General features: G+C 41.7%; 19 non-coding genes across 19 annotated transcripts; all 19 read left to right on the forward strand.

Moving 5' to 3' along the window:
• The first annotated feature begins 676 nt into the window (after positions 1–676).
• Positions 677–760, forward strand: TRNAL-UAA (transfer RNA leucine (anticodon UAA)). Its single transcript has one exon. It is a non-coding gene; the product is annotated as a tRNA-Leu (tRNA).
• Positions 761–1,387: 627 nt separating this feature from the next.
• On the forward strand, positions 1,388–1,471 carry TRNAL-UAA (transfer RNA leucine (anticodon UAA)). Its single transcript has one exon. It is a non-coding gene; the product is annotated as a tRNA-Leu (tRNA).
• Positions 1,472–1,861: 390 nt separating this feature from the next.
• On the forward strand, positions 1,862–1,945 carry TRNAL-UAA (transfer RNA leucine (anticodon UAA)). Its single transcript has one exon. It is a non-coding gene; the product is annotated as a tRNA-Leu (tRNA).
• Positions 1,946–2,809: 864 nt separating this feature from the next.
• TRNAL-UAA (transfer RNA leucine (anticodon UAA)) lies at positions 2,810–2,893 on the forward strand. Its single transcript has one exon. It is a non-coding gene; the product is annotated as a tRNA-Leu (tRNA).
• An 863-nt stretch (positions 2,894–3,756) lies between these two features.
• Positions 3,757–3,840, forward strand: TRNAL-CAA (transfer RNA leucine (anticodon CAA)). The gene has a single exon. It is a non-coding gene; the product is annotated as a tRNA-Leu (tRNA).
• Positions 3,841–4,230: 390 nt separating this feature from the next.
• Positions 4,231–4,314, forward strand: TRNAL-UAA (transfer RNA leucine (anticodon UAA)). The gene has a single exon. It is a non-coding gene; the product is annotated as a tRNA-Leu (tRNA).
• Positions 4,315–6,362: 2,048 nt separating this feature from the next.
• Positions 6,363–6,446, forward strand: TRNAL-CAA (transfer RNA leucine (anticodon CAA)). Its single transcript has one exon. It is a non-coding gene; the product is annotated as a tRNA-Leu (tRNA).
• An 11,045-nt stretch (positions 6,447–17,491) lies between these two features.
• TRNAL-UAA (transfer RNA leucine (anticodon UAA)) lies at positions 17,492–17,575 on the forward strand. Its single transcript has one exon. It is a non-coding gene; the product is annotated as a tRNA-Leu (tRNA).
• A 153-nt stretch (positions 17,576–17,728) lies between these two features.
• TRNAL-UAA (transfer RNA leucine (anticodon UAA)) lies at positions 17,729–17,812 on the forward strand. The gene has a single exon. It is a non-coding gene; the product is annotated as a tRNA-Leu (tRNA).
• Positions 17,813–19,387: 1,575 nt separating this feature from the next.
• TRNAL-UAA (transfer RNA leucine (anticodon UAA)) lies at positions 19,388–19,471 on the forward strand. The gene has a single exon. It is a non-coding gene; the product is annotated as a tRNA-Leu (tRNA).
• Positions 19,472–19,624: 153 nt separating this feature from the next.
• On the forward strand, positions 19,625–19,708 carry TRNAL-UAA (transfer RNA leucine (anticodon UAA)). The gene has a single exon. It is a non-coding gene; the product is annotated as a tRNA-Leu (tRNA).
• A 390-nt stretch (positions 19,709–20,098) lies between these two features.
• TRNAL-UAA (transfer RNA leucine (anticodon UAA)) lies at positions 20,099–20,182 on the forward strand. The gene has a single exon. It is a non-coding gene; the product is annotated as a tRNA-Leu (tRNA).
• A 1,101-nt stretch (positions 20,183–21,283) lies between these two features.
• On the forward strand, positions 21,284–21,367 carry TRNAL-UAA (transfer RNA leucine (anticodon UAA)). The gene has a single exon. It is a non-coding gene; the product is annotated as a tRNA-Leu (tRNA).
• A 153-nt stretch (positions 21,368–21,520) lies between these two features.
• On the forward strand, positions 21,521–21,604 carry TRNAL-UAA (transfer RNA leucine (anticodon UAA)). The gene has a single exon. It is a non-coding gene; the product is annotated as a tRNA-Leu (tRNA).
• Positions 21,605–21,994: 390 nt separating this feature from the next.
• On the forward strand, positions 21,995–22,078 carry TRNAL-UAA (transfer RNA leucine (anticodon UAA)). The gene has a single exon. It is a non-coding gene; the product is annotated as a tRNA-Leu (tRNA).
• A 153-nt stretch (positions 22,079–22,231) lies between these two features.
• TRNAL-UAA (transfer RNA leucine (anticodon UAA)) lies at positions 22,232–22,315 on the forward strand. The gene has a single exon. It is a non-coding gene; the product is annotated as a tRNA-Leu (tRNA).
• A 390-nt stretch (positions 22,316–22,705) lies between these two features.
• On the forward strand, positions 22,706–22,789 carry TRNAL-UAA (transfer RNA leucine (anticodon UAA)). Its single transcript has one exon. It is a non-coding gene; the product is annotated as a tRNA-Leu (tRNA).
• Positions 22,790–23,653: 864 nt separating this feature from the next.
• On the forward strand, positions 23,654–23,737 carry TRNAL-UAA (transfer RNA leucine (anticodon UAA)). Its single transcript has one exon. It is a non-coding gene; the product is annotated as a tRNA-Leu (tRNA).
• Positions 23,738–24,127: 390 nt separating this feature from the next.
• On the forward strand, positions 24,128–24,211 carry TRNAL-UAA (transfer RNA leucine (anticodon UAA)). The gene has a single exon. It is a non-coding gene; the product is annotated as a tRNA-Leu (tRNA).
• The last annotated feature ends 498 nt before the right edge of the window (positions 24,212–24,709 follow it).

Consider the following 24,709-nt stretch of genomic DNA (forward strand, 5'->3'; position numbering starts at 1 on the left):
AAGCTCTGATCCTCGTATGAGGGTGTGGGTTTGAACCCCACTTCTGACAACGATTTGTTTCATTTTGATAACTTGTATCTCATACTCAGGAAAGGCTTTTCTAGTATGGCAACAAGTGAGTGGGTTTATGTGGCATAGAGATACGAGAGGTATTTTGGTGTTGTACTATAGCTTCATTTTCAAGGAAAACGTTTAAAAGCGTGTCAGGATGGTCGAGTGGTCTTAGGCGTCAGATTTAAGCTCTGATCCTCGTATGAGGGTGTGGGTTTGAACCCCACTTCTGACAACGATTTGTTTCATTTTGATAACTTGTATCTCATACTCAGGAAAGGCTTTTCTAGTATGGCAACAAGTGAGTGGCTTTATGTGGCATAGAGATACGGGAGGTATTTTGGTGTTGTACTATAGCTTCGTTTTCAAGGAAAACGTTTAAAAGCGTGTCAGGTTGGCCGAGTGGTCTAAGGCGTCAGATTCAAGCTCTGATCCTCGTATGAGGGCGTGGGTTTGAACCACACTTCTGACACCGTTTTGTTTCATTTTAATAATTTGTATCTCATACTCAAGAAAGGCTTTTCTAGTATGGCAACAAGTGAGTGACTTTATGTGGCATAGAGATACGAGAGGTATTTTGGTGTTGTACTATAGCTTCATTTTCAAGGAAAACGTTTAAAAGCGTGTCAGGATGGCCGAGTGTTCTAAGGCGTCAGATTTAAGCTCTGATCCTCGTATGAGGGCGTGGGTTCGAACCCCACTTCTGACAACGATTTGTTTCATTTTAATAACTTGTATCTCAAACTCAGGAAAGGCTTTTCTAGTATGGTAACAAGTGAGTGGCTTTATGTGGCATAGAGATACGGGAGGTATTTTGGTGTTGTACTATAGCTTCGTTTTCAAGGAAAACGTTTAAAAGCGTGTAAGGATGGCCGAGTGGTCTAAGGTGTCAGATTTAAGCTCTGATCCTCGAATGAGGGTGTGGGTTTGAACCCCACTTCTGACAACGATTTGTTTCATTTTAATAACTTGTATCTCAAACTCAGGAAAGGCTTTTCTAGTATGGCAACAAGTGAGTGGCTTTATGTGGCATAGAGACACGGGAGGTATTTTGGTGTTGTACCATAGCTTCATTTTCAAGGAAATCGTTTAAAAGTGTGTCAGGATGGCCGAGTGGTCTAAGGCGTCAGATTTAAGCTCTGATCCTCGTATGAGGGCGTGGTTTCGAACCCCACTTCGGACAACGATTTGTTTCATTTTAAAAACTTGTATCTCATACTCAGGAAAGGCTTTTCTAGTATGGCAACAAGTGAGTGGCTTTATGTGGCATAGAGATACGAGAGGTATTTTGGTGTTGTACTAAAGCTTCATTTTCAAGGAAAACGTTTAAAAGCGTGTCAGGATGGCCGAGTGGTCTAAGGCGTCAGATTTAAGCTCTGATCCTCGTATGAGGGTGTGGGTTTGAACCCCACTTCTGACAACGATTTGTGTCATTTTAATAACTTGTATCTCAAACTCAGGAAAGGCTTTTCTAGTATGGCAACAAGTGAGTGGCTTTATGTGGCATAGAGATACGGGAGGTATTTTGGTGTTGTACTATAGCTTCGTTTTCAAGGAAAACGTTTAAAAGCGTGTCAGGTTGGCCGAGTGGTCTAAGGCGTCAGATTCAAGCTCTGATCCTCGTATGAGGGCGTGGGTTTGAACCCCACTTCTGACACCGTTTTGTTTCATTTTAATAATTTGTATCTCATACTCAAGAAAGGCTTTTCTAGTATGGCAACAAGTGAGTGGCTTTATGTGGCATAGAGATACGAGAGGTATTTTGGTGTTGTACTATAGCTTCATTTTCAAGGAAAACGTTTAAAAGCGTGTCAGGATGGCCGAGTGGTCTAAGGCGTCAGATTTAAGCTCTGATCCTCGTATGAGGGCGTGGGTTCGAACCCCACTTCTGACAACGATTTGTTTCATTTTAATAACTTGTATCTCAAACTCAGGAAAGGCTTTTCTAGTATGGTAACAAGTGAGTGGCTTTATGTGGCATAGAGACATGGGAGGTATTTTGGTGTTGTACCATAGCTTCATTTTCAAGGAAATCGTTTAAGAGCGTGTCAGGATGGCCGAGTGGTCTAAGGCGTCAGATTTAAGCTCTGATCCTCGAATGAGAGCGTGGTTTCGAGCCCCACTTCTGACAACGATTTGTTTCATTTTAAAAACTTGTATCTCATACTCAGGAAAGGCTTTTCTAGTATGGCAACAAGTGAGTGGCTTTATGTGGCATAGAGATACGGGAGGTATTTTCGTGTTGTACTATAGGTTCATTTTCAAGGAAAACGTTTAAAAGCGTGTCAGGATGGTCGAGTGGTCTAAGGCGTCAGATTTAAGCTCTGATCCTCGTATGAGGGCGTGGGTTCGAACCCCACTTCTGAAACCGTTTTGTTTCATTTTAATAACTTGTATCTCATACTCAGAAAAGGCTTCTCTAGTATGGCAACAAGTGAGTGGCTTTATGAAGCGCAGATATATGAGCGGTATTTTGGTGTTGTACTATAGCTTCATTTTGAAGGAAAACGTTTAAAAGCGTATCAGGATGGCCGAGTGGTCTAAGGCGTCATATTTAAGCTCTGATCCTCGTATGAGGGTGTGGGTTTGAACCCCACTTCTGACAACGATTTGTTTCATTTTAATAACGTGTATCTCATACTCAGGAAAGGCTTTTCTAGTATGGCAACAAGTGAGTGGCTTTATGTGGCATAGAGATACGGGAGGTATTTTGGTGTTGTACTATAGCTTCATTTTCAAGGAAAACGTTTGAAAGCGTGTCAGGATGGCCGAGTGGTCTAAGGCGTCAGATTTAAGCTCTGATCCTCGTATGAGGGCGTGGATTCGAACCCCACTTCTGACAACGATTTGTTTCATTTTAATAACTTGTATCTCATACTCAGGATAGGCTTCTCTAGTAGGGCAACAAGTGAGTGGCTTTATGAAGCATAGATATACGAGCGGTATTTTGGTGTTGTACTATAGCTTCATTTTCAAGGAAAACATTAACAAGCGTGTCAGGATGGTCGAGTGGTCTAAGGCGTCAGTTTTAAGCTCTGATCCTCGTATGAGGGCGTGGGTTCGAACCCAACTTCTGAAACCGTTTTGTTTCATTTTAATAACTTGTATCTCATACTCAGAAAAGGCTTCTCTAGTATGGCAACAAGTGAGTGGCTTTATGAAGCATAGATATACGACAGGTATTTTGGTGTTGTACTATAGCTTCATTTTCAAGGAAAACGTTTAAAAGCGTGTCAGGATTGCCGAGTGGTCTAAGGCGTCAGATTTAAGCTCTGATCCTAGTATGAGGGCGTGGGTTCGAACCCCACTTCTGAAACCGTTTTGTTTCATTTTAGTAACTTGTATCTCATACTCAGAAAAGGCTTCTCTAGTATGGCAACAAGTGAGTGGCTTTATGAAGCATAGATATACGAGAGGTATTTTGGTGTTGTACTATAGCTTCATTTTCAAGGAAAACGTTTAAAAGCGTATCAGGATGGCCGAGTGGTCTAAGGCGTCAGATTTAAGCTCTGATCCTCGAATGAGAGCGTGGTTTCGAGCCCCACTTCTGACAACGATTTGTTTCATTTTAAAAACTTGTATCTCATACTCAGGAAAGGCTTTTCTAGTATGGCAACAAGTGAGTGGCTTTATGTGGCATAGAGATACGGGAGGTATTTTCGTGTTGTACTATAGGTTCTATTCAAGGAAAACGTTTAAAAGCGTGTCAGGATGGTCGAGTGGTCTAAGGCGTCAGATTCAAGCTCTGATCCTCGTATGAGGGCGTGGGTTCGAACCCCACTTCTGAAACCGTTTTGTTTCATTTTAATAACTTGTATCTCATACTCAGAAAAGGCTTCTCTAGTATGGCAACAAGTGAGTGGCTTTATGAAGCGCAGATATATGAGCGGTATTTTGGTGTTGTACTATAGCTTCATTTTGAAGGAAAACGTTTAAAAGCGTATCAGGATGGCCGAGTGGTCTAAGGCGTCAGATTTAAGCTCTGATCCTCGTATGAGGGTGTGGGTTTGAACCCCACTTCTGACAACGATTTGTTTCATTTTAATAACGTGTATCTCATACTCAGGAAAGGCTTTTCTAGTATGGCAACAAGTGAGTGGCTTTATGTGGCATAGAGATACGGGAGGTATTTTGGTGTTGTACTATAGCTTCATTTTCAAGGAAAACGTTTGAAAGCGTGTCAGGATGGCCGAGTGGTCTAAGGCGTCAGATTTAAGCTCTGATCCTCGTATGAGGGCGTGGATTCGAACCCCACTTCTGACAACGATTTGTTTCATTTTAATAACTTGTATCTCATACTCAGGATAGGCTTCTCTAGTAGGGCAATAAGTGAGTGGCTTTATGAAGCATAGATATACGAGCGGTATTTTGGTGTTGTACTATAGCTTCATTTTCAAGGAAAACATTAACAAGCGTGTCAGGATGGTCGAGTGGTCTAAGGCGTCAGTTTTAAGCTCTGATCCTCGTATGAGGGCGTGGGTTCGAACCCAACTTCTGAAACCGTTTTGTTTCATTTTAATAACTTGTATCTCATACTCAGAAAAGGCTTCTCTAGTATGGCAACAAGTGAGTGGCTTTATGAAGCATAGATATACGCCAGGTATTTTGGTGTTGTACTATAGCTTCATTTTCAAGGAAAACGTTTAAAAGCGTGTCAGGATTGCCGAGTGGTCTAAGGCGTCAGATTTAAGCTCTGATCCTAGTATGAGGGCGTGGGTTCGAACCCCACTTCTGAAACCGTTTTGTTTCATTTTAGTAACTTGTATCTCATACTCAGAAAAGGCTTCTCTAGTATGGCAACAAGTGAGTGGCTTTATGAAGCATAGATATACGAGAGGTATTTTGGTGTTGTACTATAGCTTCATTTTCAAGGAAAACGTTTAAAAGCGTATCAGGATGGCCGAGTGGTCTAAGGCGTCAGATTTAAGCTCTGATCCTCGTATGAGGGTGTGGGTTTGAACCCCACTTCTGACAACGATTTGTTTCATTTTAATAACGTGTATCTCATACTCAGGAAAGGCTTTTCTAGTATGGCAACAAGTGAGTGGCTTTATGTGGCATAGAGATACGGGAGGTATTTTGGTGTTGTACTATAGCTTCATTTTCAAGGAAAACGATTAAAAGCGTGTCAGGATGGCCGAGTGGTCTAAGGCGTCAGGTTTAAGCTCTGATCCTCGTATGAGGGCGTGGATTCGAACCCAACTTCTGACAACGATTTGTTTCATTTTAATAACTTGTATCTCATACTCAGGAAAGGCTTCTCTAGTAGGGCAACAAGTGAGTGGCTTTATGAAGCATAGATATAAGAGCGGTATTTTGGTGTTGTACTATAGCTTCATTTTCAAGGAAAACATTAAAAAGCGTGTCAGGATGGTCGAGTGGTCTAAGGCGTCAGATATAAGCTCTGATCCTCGTATGAGGGCGTGGGTTCAAACCCCACTTCTGACACCGTTTTGTTTCATTTTAATAATTTGTATCTCATACTCAGGAAAGGCTTTTCTAGTATGGCAACAAGTGAGTGGCTTTACGTGGCATAGAGATAAGGGAGGTATTTTGGTGTTGTACTATAGCTTCATTTTCAAGGAAAACGTTAAAAGCGTGTCAGGATGGCCGAGTGGTCTAAGGCGTCAGATTTAAGCACTGTTCCTCGTATGAGGGCGTGGTTTCGAACACCACTTCTGAAACTGTTTTGTTTCATTTTAATAACTTGTATCTCATACTCAGAAAAGGCTTCTCTAGTATGGCAACAAGTGAGTGGCTTTATGTGGCATAGAGATACGAGAGGTATTTTGGTGTTGTACTATAGCTTCATTTTCAAGGAAAACGTTTAAAAGCGTGTCAGGATGGCCGAGTGGTCTAAGGCGTCAGATTTAAGCTCTGTTCCTCGTATGAGGGCGTGGTTTCGAACACCACTTCTGAAACCGTTTTCTTTCATTTTAATAACTTGTATCTCATACTCAGAAAAGGCTTCTCTAGTATGGCAACAAGTGAGTGGCTTTATGAAGCATAGATATACGAGCGCTATTTTGGTGTTGTACTATAGCTTCATTTTCAAGGAAAACATTTATAAGCGTGTCAGGATGTCCGAGTGGTCTAAGGCGTCAGATTTAAGCTCTGATCCTCGTATGAGGGCGTGGTTTCGAACACCACTTCTGACAACGATTTGTTTCATTTTAATAACTTGTATCTCATACTCAGGAAAGGCTTCTCTAGTATGGCAACAAGTGAGTGGCTTTATGAAGCATAGAGATTCGGGAGGTATTTTGGTGTTGTACTATAGCTTCATTTTCTAGGAAAACGTTCAAAAGCGTGTCAGGATGGCCGAGTGGTCTAAGGCGTCAGATTCAAGCTCTGATCCTCGTATGAGGGCGTGGGTTTGAACCCCACTTCTGAAAACGATTTCTTTTACTTTAATAACATGTATCTCATACTCAGGAAAGGCTTTTCTAGTATGGCAACAAGTGAGTGGCTTTACGTGGCATAGAGATAAGGGAGGTATTTTGGTGTTGTACTATAGCTTCATTTTCAAGGAAAACGTTAAAAGCGTGTCAGGATGGCCGAGTGGTCTAAGGCGTCAGATTTAAGCACTGTTCCTCGTATGAGGGCGTGGTTTCGAACACCACTTCTGAAACCGTTTTGTTTCATTTTAATAACTTGTATCTCATACTCAGAAAAGGCTTCTCTAGTATGGCAACAAGTGAGTGGCTTTATGAAGCATAGATATAAGAGCGGTATTTTGGTGTTGTACTATAGCTTCATTTTCAAGGAAAACATTAAAAAGCGTGTCAGGATGGTCGAGTGGTCTAAGGCGTCAGATATAAGCTCTGATCCTCGTATGAGGGCGTGGGTTCAAACCCCACTTCTGACACCGTTTTGTTTCATTTTAATAATTTGTATCTCATACTCAGGAAAGGCTTTTCTAGTATGGCAACAAGTGAGTGGCTTTACGTGGCATAGAGATAAGGGAGGTATTTTGGTGTTGTACTATAGCTTCATTTTCAAGGAAAACGTTAAAAGCGTGTCAGGATGGCCGAGTGGTCTAAGGCGTCAGATTTAAGCACTGTTCCTCGTATGAGGGCGTGGTTTCGAACACCACTTCTGAAACTGTTTTGTTTCATTTTAATAACTTGTATCTCATACTCAGAAAAGGCTTCTCTAGTATGGCAACAAGTGAGTGGCTTTATGTGGCATAGAGATACGAGAGGTATTTTGGTGTTGTACTATAGCTTCATTTTCAAGGAAAACGTTTAAAAGCGTGTCAGGATGGCCGAGTGGTCTAAGGCGTCAGATTTAAGCTCTGTTCCTCGTATGAGGGCGTGGTTTCGAACACCACTTCTGAAACCGTTTTCTTTCATTTTAATAACTTGTATCTCATACTCAGAAAAGGCTTCTCTAGTATGGCAACAAGTGAGTGGCTTTATGAAGCATAGATATACGAGCGGTATTTTGGTGTTGTACTATAGCTTCATTTTCAAGGAAAACATTTATAAGCGTGTCAGGATGTCCGAGTGGTCTAAGGCGTCAGATTTAAGCTCTGATCCTCGTATGAGGGCGTGGTTTCGAACACCACTTCTGACAACGATTTGTTTCATTTTAATAACTTGTATCTCATACTCAGGAAAGGCTTCTCTAGTATGGCAACAAGTGAGTGGCTTTATGAAGCATGGAGATTCGGGAGGTATTTTGGTGTTGTACTATAGCTTCATTTTCAAGGAAAACGTTCAAAAGCGTGTCAGGATGGCCGGAGTGGTCTAAGGCGTCAGATTCAAGCTCTGATCCTCGTATGAGGGCGTGGGTTTGAACCCCACTTCTGAAAACGATTTCTTTTACTTTAATAACATGTATCTCATACTCAGGAAAGGCTTTTCTAGTATGGCAACAAGTGAGTGGCTTTACGTGGCATAGAGATAAGGGAGGTATTTTGGTGTTGTACTATAGCTTCATTTTCAAGGAAAACGTTAAAAGCGTGTCAGGATGGCCGAGTGGTCTAAGGCGTCAGATTTAAGCACTGTTCCTCGTATGAGGGCGTGGTTTCGAACACCACTTCTGAAACCGTTTTGTTTCATTTTAATAACTTGTATCTCATACTCAGAAAAGGCTTCTCTAGTATGGCAACAAGTGAGTGGCTTTATGAAGCATAGATATACGAGCGGTATTTTAGTGTTGTACTATAGCTTCATTTTCAAGGAAAACGTTTAAAAGCGTGTCAGGATGGCCGAGTGGTCTAAGGCGTCAGATTTAAGCTCTGTTCCTCGTATGAGGGCGTGGTTTCGAACACCACTTCTGAAACCGTTTTGTTTCATTTTAATAACTTGTATCTCATACTCAGAAAAGGCTTCTCTAGTATGGCAACAAGTGAGTGGCTTTATGAAGCATAGATATACGAGCGGTATTTTGGTGTTGTACTATAGCTTCATTTTCAAGGAAAACATTTAAAAGCGTGACAGGATGTCCGAGTGGTCTAAGGCGTCAGATTTAAGCTCTGATCCTCGTATGAGGGCGTGGTTTCGAACACCACTTCTGACAACGATTTGTTTCATTTTAATAACTTGTATCTCATACTCAGGAAAGGCTTCTCTAGTATGGCAACAAGTGAGTGGCTTTATGTGGCATAGAGATACGAGAGGTATTTTGGTGTTGTACTATAGCTTCATTTTCAAGGAAAACGTTTAAAAGCGTGTCAGGATGGCCGAGTGGTCTAAGGCGTCAGATTTAAGCTCTGTTCCTCGTATGAGGGCGTGGTTTCGAACACCACTTCTGAAACCGTTTTGTTTCATTTTAATAACTTGTATCTCATACTCAGGAAAGGCTTTTCTAGTATGGCAACAAGTGAGTGGCTTTATGTGGCATAGAGATACGGGAGGTATTTTGGTGTTGTACTATAGCTTCATTTTCAAGGAAAACGATTAAAAGCGTGTCAGGATGGCCGAGTGGTCTAAGGCGTCAGGTTTAAGCTCTGATCCTCGTATGAGGGCGTGGATTCGAACCCAACTTCTGACAACGATTTGTTTCATTTTAATAACTTGTATCTCATACTCAGGAAAGGCTTCTCTAGTAGGGCAACAAGTGAGTGGCTTTATGAAGCATAGATATAAGAGCGGTATTTTGGTGTTGTACTATAGCTTCATTTTCAAGGAAAACATTAAAAAGCGTGTCAGGATGGTCGAGTGGTCTAAGGCGTCAGATTTAAGCTCTGTTCCTCGTATGAGGGCGTGGTTTCGAACACCACTTCTGAAACCGTTTTGTTTCATTTTAATAACTTGTATCTCATACTCAGAAAAGGCTTCTCTAGTATGGCAACAAGTGAGTGGCTTTATGAAGCATAGATATACGACAGGTATTTTGGTGTTGTACTATAGCTTCATTTTCAAGGAAACGTTTAAAAGCGTGTCAGGATTGCCGAGTGGTCTAAGGCGTCAGATTTAAGCTCTGATCCTAGTATGAGGGCGTGGGTTCGAACCCCACTTCTGAAACCGTTTTGTTTCATTTTAGTAACTTGTATCTCATACTCAGAAAAGGCTTCTCTAGTATGGCAACAAGTGAGTGGCTTTATGAAGCATAGATATACGAGAGGTATTTTGGTGTTGTACTATAGCTTCATTTTCAAGGAAAACGTTTAAAAGCGATTCAGGATGGCCGAGTGGTCTAAGGCGTCAGATTTAAGCTCTGATCCTCGTATGAGGGTGTGGGTTTGAACCCCACTTCTGACAACGATTTGTTTCATTTTAATAACGTGTATCTCATACTCAGGAAAGGCTTTTCTAGTATGGCAACAAGTGAGTGGCTTTATGTGGCATAGAGATACGGGAGGTATTTTGTTGTTGTACTATAGCTTCATTTTCAAGGAAAACGATTAAAAGCGTGTCAGGATGGCCGAGTGGTCTAAGGCGTCAGGTTTAAGCTCTGATCCTCGTATGAGGGCGTGGATTCGAACCCAACTTCTGACAACGATTTGTTTCATTTTAATAACTTGTATCTCATACTCAGGAAAGGCTTCTCTAGTAGGGCAACAAGTGAGTGGCTTTATGAAGCATAGATATAAGGGAGGTATTTTGGTGTTGTACTATAGCTTCATTTTCAAGGAAAACGTTAAAAGCGTGTCAGGATGGCCGAGTGGTCTAAGGCGTCAGATTTAAGCACTGTTCCTCGTATGAGGGCGTGGTTTCGAACACCACTTCTGAAACCGTTTTGTTTCATTTTAATAACTTGTATCTCATACTCAGAAAAGGCTTCTCTAGTATGGCAACAAGTGAGTGGCTTTATGAAGCATAGATATACGAGCGGTATTTTAGTGTTGTACTATAGCTTCATTTTCAAGGAAAACGTTTAAAAGCGTGTCAGGATGGCCGAGTGGTCTAAGGCGTCAGATTTAAGCTCTGTTCCTCGTATGAGGGCGTGGTTTCGAACACCACTTCTGAAACCGTTTTGTTTCATTTTAATAACTTGTATCTCATACTCAGAAAAGGCTTCTCTAGTATGGCAACAAGTGAGTGGCTTTATGAAGCATAGATATACGAGCGGTATTTTGGTGTTGTACTATAGCTTCATTTTCAAGGAAAACATTTAAAAGCGTGACAGGATGTCCGAGTGGTCTAAGGCGTCAGATTTAAGCTCTGATCCTCGTATGAGGGCGTGGTTTCGAACACCACTTCTGACAACGATTTGTTTCATTTTAATAACTTGTATCTCATACTCAGGAAAGGCTTCTCTAGTATGGCAACAAGTGAGTGGCTTTATGTGGCATAGAGATACGAGAGGTATTTTGGTGTTGTACTATAGCTTCATTTTCAAGGAAAACGTTTAAAAGCGTGTCAGGATGGCCGAGTGGTCTAAGGCGTCAGATTTAAGCTCTGTTCCTCGTATGAGGGCGTGGTTTCGAACACCACTTCTGAAACCGTTTTGTTTCATTTTAATAACTTGTATCTCATACTCAGGAAAGGCTTTTCTAGTATGGCAACAAGTGAGTGGCTTTATGTGGCATAGAGATACGGGAGGTATTTTGGTGTTGTACTATAGCTTCATTTTCAAGGAAAACGATTAAAAGCGTGTCAGGATGGCCGAGTGGTCTAAGGCGTCAGGTTTAAGCTCTGATCCTCGTATGAGGGCGTGGATTCGAACCCAACTTCTGACAACGATTTGTTTCATTTTAATAACTTGTATCTCATACTCAGGAAAGGCTTTTCTAGTATGGCAACAAGTGAGTGGCTTTACGTGGCATAGAGATAAGGGAGGTATTTTGGTGTTGTACTATAGCTTCATTTTCAAGGAAAACGTTAAAAGCGTGTCAGGATGGCCGAGTGGTCTAAGGCGTCAGATTTAAGCTCTGATCCTCGTATGAGGGCGTGGTTTCGAACACCACTTCTGAAACCGTTTTGTTTCATTTTAATAACTTGTATCTCATACTCAGAAAAGGCTTCTCTAGTATGGCAACAAGTGAGTGGCTTTATGTGGCATAGAGATACGAGAGGTATTTTGGTGTTGTACTATAGCTTCATTTTCAAGGAAAACGTTTAAAAGCGTGTCAGGATGGCCGAGTGGTCTAAGGCGTCAGATTTAAGCTCTGTTCCTCGTATGAGGGCGTGGTTTCGAACACCACTTCTGAAACCGTTTTCTTTCATTTTAATAACTTGTATCTCATACTCAGGAAAGGCTTTTCTAGTATGGCAACAAGTGAGTGGCTTTATGTGGCATAGAGATACGGGAGGTATTTTGGTGTTGTACTATAGCTTCATTTTCAAGGAAAACATTTAAAAGCGTGTCAGGATGTCCGAGTGGTCTAAGGCGTCAGATTTAAGCTCTGATCCTCGTATGAGGGCGTGGTTTCGAACACCACTTCTGACAACGATTTGTTTCATTTTAATAACTTGTATCTCATACTCAGGAAAGGCTTCTCTAGTATGGCAACAAGTGAGTGGCTTTATGAAGCATAGAGATTCGGGAGGTATTTTGGTGTTGTACTATAGCTTCATTTTCAAGGAAAACGTTCAAAAGCGTGTCAGGATGGCCGAGTGGTCTAAGGCGTCAGATTTAAGCTCTGATCCTCGTATGAGGGCGTGGGTTTGAACCCCACTTCTGAAAACGATTTCTTTTACTTTAATAACATGTATCTCATACTCAGGAAAGGCTTTTCTAGTATGGCAACAAGTGAGTGGCTTTACGTGGCATAGAGATAAGGGAGGTATTTTGGTGTTGTACTATAGCTTCATTTTCAAGGAAAACGTTAAAAGCGTGTCAGGATGGCCGAGTGGTCTAAGGCGTCAGATTTAAGCACTGTTCCTCGTATGAGGGCGTGGTTTCGAACACCACTTCTGAAACCGTTTTGTTTCATTTTAATAACTTGTATCTCATACTCAGAAAAGGCTTCTCTAGTATGGCAACAAGTGAGTGGCTTTATGTGGCATAGAGATACGGGAGGTATTTTGGTGTTGTACTATATCTTCATTTTCAAGGAAAACGATTAAAAGCGTGTCAGGATGGCCGAGTGGTCTAAGGCGTCAGGTTTAAGCTCTGATCCTCGTATGAGGGCGTGGATTCGAACCCAACTTCTGACAACGATTTGTTTCATTTTAATAACTTGTATCTCATACTCAGGAAAGGCTTCTCTAGTAGGGCAACAAGTGAGTGGCTTTATGAAGCATAGATATAAGAGCGGTATTTTGGTGTTGTTCTATAGCTTCATTTTCAAGGAAAACATTAAAAAGCGTGTCAGGATGGTCGAGTGGTCTAAGGCGTCAGATATAAGCTCTGATCCTCGTATGAGGGCGTGGGTTCAAACCCCACTTCTGACACCGTTTTGTTTCATTTTAATAATTTGTATCTCATACTCAGGAAAGGCTTTTCTAGTATGGCAACAAATGAGTGGCTTTACGTGGCATAGAGATAAGGGAGGTATTTTGGTGTTGTACTATAGCTTCATTTTCAAGGAAAACGTTAAAAGCGTGTCAGGATGGCCGAGTGGTCTAAGGCGTCAGATTTAAGCTCTGATCCTCGTATGAGGGCGTGGTTTCGAACACCACTTCTGAAACCGTTTTGTTTCATTTTAATAACTTGTATCTCATACTCAGAAAAGGCTTCTCTAGTATGGCAACAAGTGAGTGGCTTTATGTGGCATAGAGATACGAGAGGTATTTTGGTGTTGTACTATAGCTTCATTTTCAAGGAAAACGTTTACAAGCGTGTCAGGATGGCCGAGTGGTCTAAGGCGTCAGATTTAAGCTCTGTTCCTCGTATGAGGGCGTGGTTTCGAACACCACTTCTGAAACCGTTTTCTTTCATTTTAATAACTTGTATCTCATACTCAGGAAAGGCTTTTCTAGTATGGCAACAAGTGAGTGGCTTTATGTGGCATAGAGATACGGGAGGTATTTTGGTGTTGTACTATAGCTTCATTTTCAAGGAAAACATTTAAAAGCGTGTCAGGATGTCCGAGTGGTCTAAGGCGTCAGATTTAAGCTCTGATCCTCGTATGAGGGCGTGGTTTCGAACACCACTTCTGACAACGATTTGTTTCATTTTAATAACTTGTATCTCATACTCATGAAAGGCTTCTCTAGTATGGCAACAAGTGAGTGGCTTTATGAAGCATAGAGATTCGGGAGGTATTTTGGTGTTGTACTATAGCTTCATTTTCAAGGAAAACGTTCAAAAGCGTGTCAGGATGGCCGAGTGGTCTAAGGCGTCAGATTTAAGCTCTGATCCTCGTATGAGGGCGTGGGTTTGAACCCCACTTCTGAAAACGATTTCTTTTACTTTAATAACATGTATCTCATACTCAGGAAAGGCTTTTCTAGTATGGCAACAAGTGAGTGGCTTTACGTGGCATAGAGATAAGGGAGGTATTTTGGTGTTGTACTATAGCTTCATTTTCAAGGAAAACGTTAAAAGCGTGTCAGGATGGCCGAGTGGTCTAAGGCGTCAGATTTAAGCACTGTTCCTCGTATGAGGGCGTGGTTTCGAACACCACTTCTGAAACCGTTTTGTTTCATTTTAATAACTTGTATCTCATACTCAGGAAAGGCTTTTCTAGTATGGCAACAAGTGAGTGGCTTTATGTGGCATAGAGATACGGGAGGTATTTTGGTGTTGTACTATAGCTTCATTTTCAAGGAAAACGATTAAAAGCGTGTCAGGATGGCCGAGTGGTCTAAGGCGTCAGGTTTAAGCTCTGATCCTCGTATGAGGGCGTGGATTCGAACCCAACTTCTGACAACGATTTGTTTCATTTTAATAACTTGTATCTCATACTCAGGAAAGGCTTCTCTAGTAGGGCAACAAGTGAGTGGCTTTATGAAGCATAGATATAAGAGCGGTATTTTGGTGTTGTACTATAGCTTCATTTTCAAGGAAAACATTAAAAAGCGTGTCAGGATGGTCGAGTGGTCTAAGGCGTCAGATATAAGCTCTGATCCTCGTATGAGGGCGTGGGTTCAAACCCCACTTCTGACACCGTTTTGTTTCATTTTAATAATTTGTATCTCATACTCAGGAAAGGCTTTTCTAGTATGGCAACAAGTGAGTGGCTTTACGTGGCATAGAGATAAGGGAGGTATTTTGGTGTTGTACTATAGCTTCATTTTCAAGGAAAACGTTAAAAGCGTGTCAGGATGGCCGAGTGGTCTAAGGCGTCAGATTTAAGCACTGTTCCTCGTATGAGGGCGTGGTTTCGAACACCACTTCTGAAACCGTTTTGTTTCATTTTAATAACTTGTATCTCATACTCAGAAAAGGCTTCTCTAGTATGGCAACAAGTGAGTGGCTTTATGTGGCATAGAGATACGAGAGGTATTTTGGTGTTGTACTATAGCTTCATTTTCAAGGAAAACGTTTAAAAGCGTGTCAGGATGGCCGAGTGGTCTAAGGCGTCAGATTTAAGCTCTGTTCCTCGTATGAGGGCGTGGTTTCGAACACCACTTCTGAAACCCTTTTCTTTCATTTTAATAACTTGTATCTCATACTCAGAAGAGGCTTCTCTAGTATGGCAACAAGTGAGTGGCTTTATGAAGCATAGATATACGAGCGGTATTTTGGTGTTGTACTATAGCTTCATTTTCAAGGAAAACATTTAAAAGCGTGTCAGGATGTCCGAGTGGTCTAAGGCGTCAGATTTAAGCTCTGATCCTCGTATGAGGGCGTGGATTCGAACCCCACTTCTGACAACGATTTGTTTCATTTTAATAACTTGTATCTCATACTCAGGAAAGGCTTCTCTAGTAGGGCAACAAGTGAGTGGCTTTATGAAGCATAGATATACGAGCGGTATTTTGGTGTTGTACTATAGCTTCATTTTCAAGGAAAACATTAAAAAGCGTGTCAGGATGGTCGAGTGGTCTAAGGCGTCAGATTTAAGCTCTGACCCTCGTATGAGGGTGTGGGTTTGAACCCCACTTCTGACACCGTTTTGTTTCATTTTAACAATTTGTATCTCATACTCAGGAAAGGCTTTTCTAGTATGGCAACAAGTGAGTGGCTTTATGTGGCATAGAGATACGGGAGGTATTTTGGTGTTGTACTATAGCTTCATTTTCAAGGAAAACGTTTAAAAGCGTGTCAGGATGGCCGAGTGGTCTAAGGCGTCAGATTCAAGCTCTGATCCTCGTATCAGGGCGTGGGTTTGAACCCCACTTCTGAAAACGATTTCTTTTACTTTAATAACATGTATCTCATACTCAGGAAAGGCTTTTCTAGTATGGCAACAAGTGAGTGGCTTTATGTGGCATAGAGATACGGGAGGTATTTTGGTGTTGTACTATAGCTTCATTTTCAAGGAAAACGTTTAAAAGCGTGTCAGAATGGCCGAGTGGTCTATGGCGTAAGATTTAAGCTCTGATCCTCGTATGAGGGCGTGGGTTCGAACCCCACTTGTGACAACGATTTGTTTCACTTTCATAACTTGTATCTCATACTCAGGAAAGGCTTTTCTAGTATGGCAACAAGTGAGTGGCTTTATGTGGCATAGAGATACGGGAGGTATTTTGGTGTTGTACTATAGCTTCATTTTCAAGGAAAACATTTAAAAGCGTGTCAGGATGTCCGAGTGGTCTAAGGCGTCAGATTTAAGCTCTGATCCTCGTATGAGGGCGTGGTTTCGAACACCACTTCTGACAACGATTTGTTTCATTTTAATAACTTGTATCTCATACTCAGGAAAGGCTTCTCTAGTATGGCAACAAGTGAGTGGCTTTATGAAGCATAGAGATTCGGGAGGTATTTTGGTGTTGTACTATAGCTTCATTTTCAAGGAAAACGTTCAAAAGCGTGTCAGGATGGCCGAGTGGTCTAAGGCGTCAGATTTAAGCTCTGATCCTCGTATGAGGGCGTGGGTTTGAACCCCACTTCTGAAAACGATTTCTTTTACTTTAATAACATGTATCTCATACTCAGGAAAGGCTTTTCTAGTATGGCAACAAGTGAGTGGCTTTACGTGGCATAGAGATAAGGGAGGTATTTTGGTGTTGTACTATAGCTTCATTTTCAAGGAAAACGTTAAAAGCGTGTCAGGATGGCCGAGTGGTCTAAGGCGTCAGATTTAAGCACTGTTCCTCGTATGAGGGCGTGGTTTCGAACACCACTTCTGAAACCGTTTTGTTTCATTTTAATAACTTGTATCTCATACTCAGAAAAGGCTTCTCTAGTATGGCAACAAGTGGGTGGCTTTATGTGGCATAGAGATACGGGAGGTATTTTGGTGTTGTACTATATCTTCATTTTCAAGGAAAACGATTAAAAGCGTGTCAGGATGGCCGAGTGGTCTAAGGCGTCAGGTTTAAGCTCTGATCCTCGTATGAGGGCGTGGATTCGAACCCAACTTCTGACAACGATTTGTTTCATTTTAATAACTTGTATCTCATACTCAGGAAAGGCTTTTCTAGTATGGCAACAAGTGAGTGGCTTTATGTGGCATAGAGATACGGGAGGTATTTTGGTGTTGTACTATAGCTTCATTTTCAAGGAAAACGTTTAAAAGCGTGTCAGGATGGCCGAGTGGTCTAAGGCGTCAGATTCAAGCTCTGATCCTCGTATCAGGGCGTGGGTTTGAACCCCACTTCTGAAAACGATTTCTTTTACTTTAATAACATGTATCTCATACTCAGGAAAGGCTTTTCTAGTATGGCAACAAGTGAGTGGCTTTATGTGGCATAGAGATACGGGAGGTATTTTGGTGTTGTACTATAGCTTCATTTTCAAGGAAAACGTTTAAAAGCGTGTCAGAATGGCCGAGTGGTCTATGGCGTAAGATTTAAGCTCTGATCCTCGTATGAGGGCGTGGGTTCGAACCCCACTTGTGACAACGATTTGTTTCACTTTCATAACTTGTATCTCATACTCAGGAAAGGCTTCTCTAGTAGGACAACAAGTGAGTGGCTTTATGTGGCATAGAGATACGAGAGGTATTTTGGTGTTGTACTATAGCTTCATTTTCAAGGAAAACGTTTAAAAGCGTGTCAGGATGGCCGAGTGGTCTAAGGCGTCAGATTTAAGCTCTGATCCTCGTATGAGGGCGTGGGTTCGAACCCCACTTCTGACAACGATTTGTTTCATTTTAATAACTTGTATCTCATACTCAGAAAAGGCTTCTCTAGAATGGCAACAAGTGAGTGGCTTTATGTGGCATAGAGATACGAGAGGTATTTTGGTGTTGTACTATAGCTTCATTTTCAAGGAAAACGTTTAAAATCGTGTCAGGATGGCCGAGTGGTCTAAGGCGTCAGATTTAAGCTCTGATCCTCGTATGAGGGCGTGGGTTCGAACCCCACTTCTGACAACGATTTGTTTCATTTTAATAACTTGTATCTCATACTCAGGAAAGGCTCCTCTAGTAGGGCAACAAGTGAGTGGCTTTATGAAGCACAGATATACGAGCGGTATTTTGGTGTTGTACTAGAGCTTCATTTTCAAGGAAAACATTTAAAAGCGTGTCAGAATGGCCGAGTGGTCTAAGGCGTCAGATTTAAGCACTGTTCCTCGTATGAGGGCGTGGTTTCGAACACCACTTCTGAAACCGTTTTGTTTCATTTTAATAACTTGTATCTCATACTCAGAAAAGGCTTCTCTAGTATGGCAACAAGTGAGTGGCTTTATGTGGCATAGAGATACGAGAGGTATTTTGGTGTTGTACTATAGCTTCATTTTCAAGGAAAACGTTTAAAAGCGTGTCAGGATGGCCGAGTGGTCTAAGGCGTCAGATTTAAGCTCTGTTCCTCGTATGAGGGCGTGGTTTCGAACACCACTTCTGAAACCCTTTTCTTTCATTTTAATAACTTGTATCTCATACTCAGAAGAGGCTTCTCTAGTATGGCAACAAGTGAGTGGCTTTATGAAGCATAGATATACGAGCGGTATTTTGGTGTTGTACTATAGCTTCATTTTCAAGGAAAACATTTAAAAGCGTGTCAGGATGTCCGAGTGGTCTAAGGCGTCAGATTTAAGCTCTGATCCTCGTATGAGGGCGTGGATTCGAACCCCACTTCTGACAACGATTTGTTTCATTTTAATAACTTGTATCTCATACTCAGGAAAGGCTTCTCTAGTAGGGCAACAAGTGAGTGGCTTTATGAAGCATAGATATACGAGCGGTATTTTGGTGTTGTACTATAGCTTCATTTTCAAGGAAAACATTAAAAAGCGTGTCAGGATGGTCGAGTGGTCTAAGGCGTCAGATTTAAGCTCTGACCCTCGTATGAGGGTGTGGGTTTGAACCCCACTTCTGACACCGTTTTGTTTCATTTTAACAATTTGTATCTCATACTCAGGAAAGGCTTTTCTAGTATGGCAACAAGTGAGTGGCTTTATGTGGCATAGAGATACGGGAGGTATTTTGGTGTTGTACTATAGCTTCATTTTCAAGGAAAACGTTTAAAAGCGTGTCAGGATGGCCGAGTGGTCTAAGGCGTCAGATTCAAGCTCTGATCCTCGTATCAGGGCGTGGGTTTGAACCCCACTTCTGAAAACGATTTCTTTTACTTTAATAACATGTATCTCATACTCAGGAAAGGCTTTTCTAGTATGGCAACAAGTGAGTGGCTTTATGTGGCATAGAGATACGGGAGGTATTTTGGTGTTGTACTATAGCTTCATTTTCAAGGAAAACGTTTAAAAGCGTGTCAGAATGGCCGAGTGGTCTATGGCGTAAGATTTAAGCTCTGATCCTCGTATGAGGGCGTGGGTTCGAACCCCACTTGTGACAACGATTTGTTTCACTTTCATAACTTGTATCTCATACTCAGGAAAGGCTTCTCTAGTAGGACAACAAGTGAGTGGCTTTATGTGGCATAGAGATACGAGAGGTATTTTGGTGTTGTACTATAGCTTCATTTTCAAGGAAAACGTTTAAAAGCGTGTCAGGATGGCCGAGTGGTCTAAGGCGTCAGATTTAAGCTCTGATCCTCGTATGAGGGCGTGGGTTCGAACCCCACTTCTGACAACGATTTGTTTCATTTTAATAACTTGTATCTCATACTCAGAAAAGGCTTCTCTAGAATGGCAACAAGTGAGTGGCTTTATGTGGCATAGAGATACGAGAGGTATTTTGGTGTTGTACTATAGCTTCATTTTCAAGGAAAACGTTTAAAATCGTGTCAGGATGGCCGAGTGGTCTAAGGCGTCAGATTTAAGCTCTGATCCTCGTATGAGGGCGTGGGTTCGAACCCCACTTCTGACAACGATTTGTTTCATTTTAATAACTTGTATCTCATACTCAGGAAAGGCTCCTCTAGTAGGGCAACAAGTGAGTGGCTTTATGAAGCACAGATATACGAGCGGTATTTTGGTGTTGTACTAGAGCTTCATTTTCAAGGAAAACATTTAAAAGCGTGTCAGAATGGCCGAGTGGTCTAAGGCGTAAGATTTAAGGTCTGAACCTCGTATGATGGCGTGGGTTCGAACCCCACTTGTCACAACGATTTGTTTCACTTTCATAACTTGTATCTCATACTCAGGAAAGGCTTCTCTAGTAGGACAACAAGTGAGTGGCTTTATGTGGCATAGAGATACGAGAGGTATTTTGGTGTTGTACTATAGCTTCATATTCAAGGAAAACGTTTAAAATCGTGTCAGGATGGCCGAGTGGTCTAAGGCGTCAGATTTAAGCTCTGATCCTCGTATGAGGGCGTGGGTTCGAACCCCATTTCTGACAACGATTTGTTTCATTTTAATAACTTGTATCTCATACTCAGGAAAGGCTCCTCTAGTAGGGCAACAAGTGAGTGGCTTTATGAAGCATAGATATACGAGCGGTATTTTGGTGTTGTACTATAGCTTCATTTTCACGGAAAACATTTAAAAGCGTGTCAGGATGTCCGAGTGGTCTAAGGCGTCAGATTGAAGCTCTGCTCCTCGTATGAGGGCGTGGGTTCGAACCCCACTTCTGACAACGATTTGTTTCATTTTAATAACTTGTATCTCATACTCAGAAAAGGCTTCTCTAGAATGGCAACAAGTGAGTGGCTTTATGTGGCATAGAGATACGAGAGGTATTTTGGTTTTGTACTATAGCTTCATTTTCAAGGAAAACGTTTAAAATCGTGGCAGGATGGCCGAGTGGTCTAAGGCTTCAGATTTAACCTCTGATCCTCGTATGAGGGCGTGGGTTCGAACCCCATTTCTGACAACGATTTGTTTCATTTTAATAACTTGTATCTCATACTCAGGAAAGGCTCCTCTAGTAGGGCAACAAGTGAGTGGCTTTATGAAGCATAGATATACGAGCGGTATTTTGGTGTTGTACTATAGCTTCATTTTCAAGGAAAACATTTAAAAGCGTGTCAGGATGGTCGAGTGGTCTAAGGCGTCAGATTTAAGCTCTGATCCTCGTATGAGGGCGTGGGTTTGAACCCCACTTCTGAAACCGTTTTGTTTCATTTTAATAACTTGTATCTCATACTCAGAAAAGGCTTCTCTAGTATGGCAACAAGTGAGTGGCTTTATGAAGCATAGATATACGAGCGGTATTTTGGTGTTGTACTACAGCTTCATTTTCAAGGAAAACGTTTAAAAGCGTGTCAGAATGGCCGAGTGGTCTATGGCGTAAGATTTAAGCTCTGATCCTCGTATGAGGGCGTGGGTTCGAACCCCACTTGTGACAACGATTTGTTTCACTTTCATAACTTGTATCTCATACTCAGGAAAGGCTTCTCTAGTAGGACAACAAGTGAGTGGCTTTATGTGGCATAGAGATACGGGAGGTATTTTGGTGTTGTACTATAGCTTCATTTTCAAGGAAAACGTTTAAAAGCGTGTCAGGATGGCCGAGTGGTCTAAGGCGTCAGATTTAAGCTCTGATCCTCGTATGAGGGCGTGGGTTCGAACCCCACTTCTGACAACGATTTGTTTCATTTTAATAACTTGTATCTCATACTCAGAAAAGGCTTCTCTAGAATGGCAACAAGTGAGTGGCTTTATGTGGCATAGAGATACGAGAGGTATTTTGGTGTTGTACTATAGCTTCATTTTCAAGGAAAACGTTTAAAATCGTGTCAGGATGGCCGAGTGGTCTAAGGCGTCAGATTTAAGCTCTGATCCTCGTATGAGGGCGTGGGTTCGAACCCCACTTCTGACAACGATTTGTTTCATTTTAATAACTTGTATCTCATACTCAGGAAAGGCTCCTCTAGTAGGGCAACAAGTGAGTGGCTTTATGAAGCACAGATATACGAGCGGTATTTTGGTGTTGTACTAGAGCTTCATTTTCAAGGAAAACATTTAAAAGCGTGTCAGAATGGCCGAGTGGTCTAAGGCGTAAGATTTAAGGTCTGAACCTCGTATGATGGCGTGGGTTCGAACCCCACTTGTGACAACGATTTGTTTCACTTTCATAACTTGTATCTCATACTCAGGAAAGGCTTCTCTAGTAGGACAACAAGTGAGTGGCTTTATGTGGCATAGAGATACGAGAGGTATTTTGGTGTTGTACTATAGCTTCATTTTCAAGGAAAACGTTTAAAAGCGTGTCAGGATGGCCGAGTGGTCTAAGGCGTCAGATTTAAGCTCTGATCCTCGTATGAGGGCGTGGGTTCGAACCCCACTTCTGACAACGATTTGTTTCATTTTAATAACTTGTATCTCATACTCAGAAAAGGCTTCTCTAGAATGGCAACAAGTGAGTGGCTTTATGTGGCATAGAGATACGAGAGGTATTTTGGTGTTGTACTATAGCTTCATTTTCAAGGAAAACGTTTAAAATCGTGTCAGGATGGCCGAGTGGTCTAAGGCGTCAGATTTAAGCTCTGATCCTCGTATGAGGGCGTGGGTTCGAACCCCACTTCTGACAACGATTTGTTTCATTTTAATAACTTGTATCTCATACTCAGGAAAGGCTCCTCTAGTAGGGCAACAAGTGAGTGGCTTTATGAAGCACAGATATACGAGCGGTATTTTGGTGTTGTACTAGAGCTTCATTTTCAAGGAAAACATTTAAAAGCGTGTCAGAATGGCCGAGTGGTCTAAGGCGTAAGATTTAAGGTCTGAACCTCGTATGATGGCGTGGGTTCGAACCCCACTTGTCACAACGATTTGTTTCACTTTCATAACTTGTATCTCATACTCAGGAAAGGCTTCTCTAGTAGGACAACAAGTGAGTGGCTTTATGTGGCATAGAGATACGAGAGGTATTTTGGTGTTGTACTATAGCTTCATATTCAAGGAAAACGTTTAAAATCGTGTCAGGATGGCCGAGTGGTCTAAGGCGTCAGATTTAAGCTCTGATCCTCGTATGAGGGCGTGGGTTCGAACCCCATTTCTGACAACGATTTGTTTCATTTTAATAACTTGTATCTCATACTCAGGAAAGGCTCCTCTAGTAGGGCAACAAGTGAGTGGCTTTATGAAGCATAGATATACGAGCGGTATTTTGGTGTTGTACTATAGCTTCATTTTCACGGAAAACATTTAAAAGCGTGTCAGGATGTCCGAGTGGTCTAAGGCGTCAGATTGAAGCTCTGCTCCTCGTATGAGGGCGTGGGTTCGAACCCCACTTCTGACAACGATTTGTTTCATTTTAATAACTTGTATCTCATACTCAGAAAAGGCTTCTCTAGAATGGCAACAAGTGAGTGGCTTTATGTGGCATAGAGATACGAGAGGTATTTTGGTTTTGTACTATAGCTTCATTTTCAAGGAAAACGTTTAAAATCGTGGCAGGATGGCCGAGTGGTCTAAGGCTTCAGGTTTAACCTCTGATCCTCGTATGAGGGCGTGGGTTCGAACCCCATTTCTGACAACGATTTGTTTCATTTTAATAACTTGTATCTCATACTCAGGAAAGGCTCCTCTAGTAGGGCAACAAGTGAGTGGCTTTATGAAGCATAGATATACGAGCGGTATTTTGGTGTTGTACTACAGCTTCATTTTCAAGGAAAACATTTAAAAGCGTGTCAGAATGGCCGAGTGGTCTAAGGCGTAAGATTTAAGCTCTGATCCTCGTATGATGGCGTGGGTTCGAACCCCACTTGTCACAACGATTTGTTTCACTTTCATAACTTGTATCTCATACTTAGGAAAGGCTTCTCTAGTAGGACAACAAGTGAGTGGCTTTATGTGGCATAGAGATACGAGAGGTATTTTGGTGTTGTACTATAGCTTCATTTTCAAGGAAAACGTTTAAAATCGTGTCAGGATGGCCGAGTGGTCTAAGGCGTCAGATTTAAGCTCTGATCCTCGTATGAGGGCGTGGGTTCGAACCCCACTTCTGAAACCGTTTTGTTTCATTTTAATAACTTGTATCTCATACTCAGAAAAGGCTTCTCTAGTATGGCAACAAGTGAGTGGCTTTATGAAGCATAGATATACGAGCGGTATTTTGGTGTTGTACTACAGCTTCATTTTCAAGGAAAACATTTAAAAGCGTGTCAGAATGGCCTAGTGTTCTAAGGCGTAAGATTTAAGCTCTGATCCTCGTATGATGGCGTGGGTTCGAACCCCACTTGTCACAACGATTTGTTTCACTTTCATAACTTGTATCTCATACTTAGGAAAGGCTTCTCTAGTAGGACAACAAGTGAGTGGCTTTATGAAGCATAGATATACGAGAGGTATTTTGGTGTTGTACTATAGCTTCATTTTCAAGGAAAACGTTTAAAATCGTGTCAGGATGGCCGAGTGGTCTAAGGCGTCAGATTTAAGCTCTGATCCTCGTATGAGGGCGTGGGTTCGAACCCCACTTCTGACAACGATTTGTTTCAATTTAATAACTTGTATCTCATACTCAGGAAAGGCTCCTCTAGTAGGGCAACAAGTGAGTGGCTTTATGAAGCATAGATATACGAGCGGTATTTTGGTGTTGTACTATAGCTTCATTTTCAAGGAAAACATTTAAAAGCGTGTCGGGATGTCCGAGTGGTCTAAGGCGTCAGATTTAAGCTCTGATCCTCGTATGAGGGCGTGGTTTCGAACACCACTTCTGAAAACGATTTGTTTCATTTCAATAATTTGTATCTCATACTCAGGAAAGGCTTTTCTAGTATGGCAACAAGTGAGTGGCTTTATGTGGCATAGAGATACGGGAGGTATTTTGGTGTTGTACTATAGCTTCAGTTTCAAGGAAAACGTTTACAGGCGTGTCAGAATGGCCTAGTGGTCTAAGGCGTAAGATTTAAGCTCTGATCCTCGTATGAGGGCGTGGGTTCGAACCCCACTTGTGACAACGATTTGTTTCACTTTCATAACT

Source organism: Phalangium opilio, unplaced genomic scaffold (genome assembly GCF_054372755.1).
Source record: "Phalangium opilio isolate 3A_F unplaced genomic scaffold, DU_Popi_V2 ptg000090l_1, whole genome shotgun sequence".
Classification (NCBI taxonomy): Eukaryota; Metazoa; Arthropoda; class Arachnida; order Opiliones; family Phalangiidae; genus Phalangium; species Phalangium opilio.